Source organism: Coenobita brevimanus, chromosome 98, assembly GCF_032717465.1.
Source record: "Coenobita brevimanus isolate Jiangsu-jjx chromosome 98, ASM3271746v2, whole genome shotgun sequence".
NCBI classification, from domain to species: Eukaryota; Metazoa; Arthropoda; class Malacostraca; order Decapoda; family Coenobitidae; genus Coenobita; species Coenobita brevimanus.
The window spans coordinates 32,138,832-32,142,054 of NC_137051.1; the positions used below are offsets into that span (position 1 = coordinate 32,138,832).

Sequence of the window (3,223 nt, forward strand, 5' to 3'; positions counted from 1 at the left end):
CTTCAGGATATACGGCAGTTACTTCATGGAGACCTGATATCCTCATGTATCAATTCACATGTATGTTGTTGCTCATTCATTTCTAACACCCTTCATTTTAGTAGATTAATAGTAATACTATGACTATCAGTAGTAGACTATGTCACAGAAACACCTCTTTCGGTCTCAGAATATTGCAACACAATTTACATCATTAGACGTGATGAATACACCGATATGCACTAGACATCACTGTAATGGCTTGGAAGTGGGTCACCAGAATCGGGCATATCAACCTGTCCGAGATAACTTAGCTATGTTACGCTCATTTTCACATCCATCATGCCCACTGTTTCGAGAACTTTTTGGTGCGTGTGTTCAATACCGTTTGTGCCATACCACGTTGAGTACACCGCTTCCCGTCCGATCAGCGAGATCAGCAAAGTTAAGCAACGTTGGGTGTGGTTAGTACTTGGATGGGTGACCGCCTGGGAACACCAGATGCTGTTGGCATAACGTTCTCCCTACGTGTCAAGTGGGGTTGGTGGAGGATTAGTGCCCCTCCCTGTAAAACATTTAACTCTAAGCCCTTGACCACCCCGTTTGGGATACATGGCGTCTGGCAATGAATGAAAAAACTCTATCGAGAACTTGTGAACAAGTAAACCAACTCTGTGTGTGTGTGTGTTTGTGTGTAACAAAATAACTTTAAAAGTTTTGATCCCAGTTTAACTAGATTCTGTAGAGGAATTGAGGGACGTCCAGTAAGGAAACTAACAGTATTTGATAACAATAGGTCAAAGTCCAGGGTTACAAGACTGGGTCAAACTTTGACCTACCATAGTTAGTCAGGTTTTTTACCCAATTTAGACTAAACCTGGTGGAAAGCCTCAGGATCAGGGAAAACAAAGAGAATCAACATCGAGAACATTCAACCAAAGGTGAAGACCAAAGGGCAAGTTCTAAAGTCGCTACGTGTATCTCTGTGTTAATAAAATAACTAAAGCACTTTGAACAGATTTACACCAAACTAAGTGGAAGAGTTGAGAGTCAACCAATGGGTTGACCTATAGTTTTGAGAACATTAAATCAAAGATCAAGGTCACATGGCAAACAATTTTTATCCTGTTTAGACTAAACTTTGTGAAACGGTTCAGTGTAGGGTGAGAATAAATGATTCAAATTTTGAAAACAGTCAGTTACATATTAAGGCCACAGAGAACGGTCAGAGATCAAGGTCACATGCAAAGATTAAGTTAAATAGTTTCGATCTGATTTAGGCAAAACTTTGGAAGGATTCACGTAAATGCAAGAATGAAGGAATTCGATTTTGAGAGCAGTTGGCGAAAGTCAGCGTCACAGGGCAAAATTAAATGTTTGTCCCTTAAACCAGTTTGTGGGTGAGTAGGTACTTCCGCCCCTCTGAGGTCGTCCATATTAATTATTATTATTATTATTATTATTATTATTATTATTACTATTATTACTTATTATTATTATTTCTGTTGTTGTTGCTGTTATTACACCTTCGCCGAGGAGCCAAAGAGGGTGATATTGTGTGTTCTTACCTAATTGTTCTTACCTAATTGTATCTTTACAGGAATGAGTCACGCTCGTACTGTCCCGTGTCTTAAACCATTTTTGTCGTACATATCCTTAAATTTGTGAATTGTTATGGCACACACTATTTCATTCGGTAGTGCATTCCACTGATCAATTGCTCTGTTTGCGAAACCAAATTTCCTTACGTTTTATCGCCTCTCTTTTTATGCAGTTTTTTGCAGTATCTTCTTGCTGATGCATCCCCATATATTATGTAATCATTTATGTCTATATTCTCCTTCCCTGATATGCATTTATATAGCATAATCATGTCTCCTCTCTTCCTTCTCTCCTGAAGTGTAGGCAGATTCAGTTTTTCTGGTCTTTCTTCGTAGCTTAGATCCCTTAAGCTTGGTACCCATCTTGTAGCGGCCCTTTGTACTTTTTCAATCTTGTGTACCAGGTATGTGTTTTTTGAGATGAGGACTCAAGACGTCTGATGCATACTCCAGGGTTGGTCTGGTGAATGATGTTATTATCTATCTTAGCATGTCTTCATTTATGTATGTGAATGCTATTCTCAAATTTGCAAGCAGTGTATGCATGTTCCATACCTTCTCACTGATGTGGTCAGCCGGAGATAGTCTGTTATTGATAATCACACCTAGGTCTTTCTTCTTTTCTGATGTGTGTAGGGTTTTTACTTCCTAACTTATAATCCCAATCAGGTCTTCTTCCACTTTTACCAAACTTGATTACATGATACTTGTCCACATTGAATTCCATTTGCCATGTGCTGCTCCATTCATGAAGTTATTTTAATTCTTCTTGTAGCTCTTTACATGAGTCTGCATTAGTAATTGTCCTTTGTGTTTTTGCATCATCAGCAAACATATTTAGATAGCTTTCATTTCCAATGCTGCTTGCTAAATCATTTATATACTGTACACTAAAAACATAATTGGTGACAGCACTGAGCCCTGTGGAACTCCACTAGTCACTTCTCTCCATGATGAGTAATTTCCCATTAGTACTGTTCTCATTTCTCTTTTTCTGAGAAAGTCTTGCAAGCAACAATAGTTTGCCTAGGATTCCTCCTTGATGGTACAATTTCCATAAGAGTCGTTGGTGCGTTACTCTGTCAAATGCTTGCTTGAAATCTAAATAGATACTGTCCACCCATTCTTCTCTTTTCTGTAATGTGTCTGTTACTCTGTCATAGTAGCTCAACAGATTAGTAACACATGATTTTCCTTTTTTGAAGCCAAACTGCCTTTCTGTTATCATATTGTGTTTTTCTTGATTTACCCAAGCTTTTCTAATAAGCTTTTCTAATACCTTGCTTACAACACTGGTTAGTGATACTGGTCAGTAGTTGAGTGGATTTTGTCTATTCCCTTTCTTGAATAAGGGAACAATGTTTGTTTTCTTCCAAATATCAGATAGTTTACCTTGTCTGAAGGATTTCTTGAAAATTAAAGATAATGGTTTACTTAACTCCTTTGCACATTCATGTAGTACCCAACATGGAATTTCATCAGGACCATTTGCTTTTCCTTTGTCTAATTACTTAACTCCTCCTGTATTTCTTTTTCTGATATTTGTATGTCTGGTAATATGTGTGGGCATGGATGTTCCACATAATCCCTCTCAAAATTATTTTTTTCTGTAAAAACTGATTGAAAATTCTTATTTAGTGCTT

General features: G+C 37.7%; 1 pseudogene; it reads left to right on the plus strand.

The window, feature by feature from the left end:
- Positions 1 to 365: 365 nt before the first annotated feature.
- Positions 366 to 492, plus strand: LOC145414300 (5S ribosomal RNA; annotated as a pseudogene).
- The last annotated feature ends 2,731 nt before the right edge of the window (positions 493 to 3,223 follow it).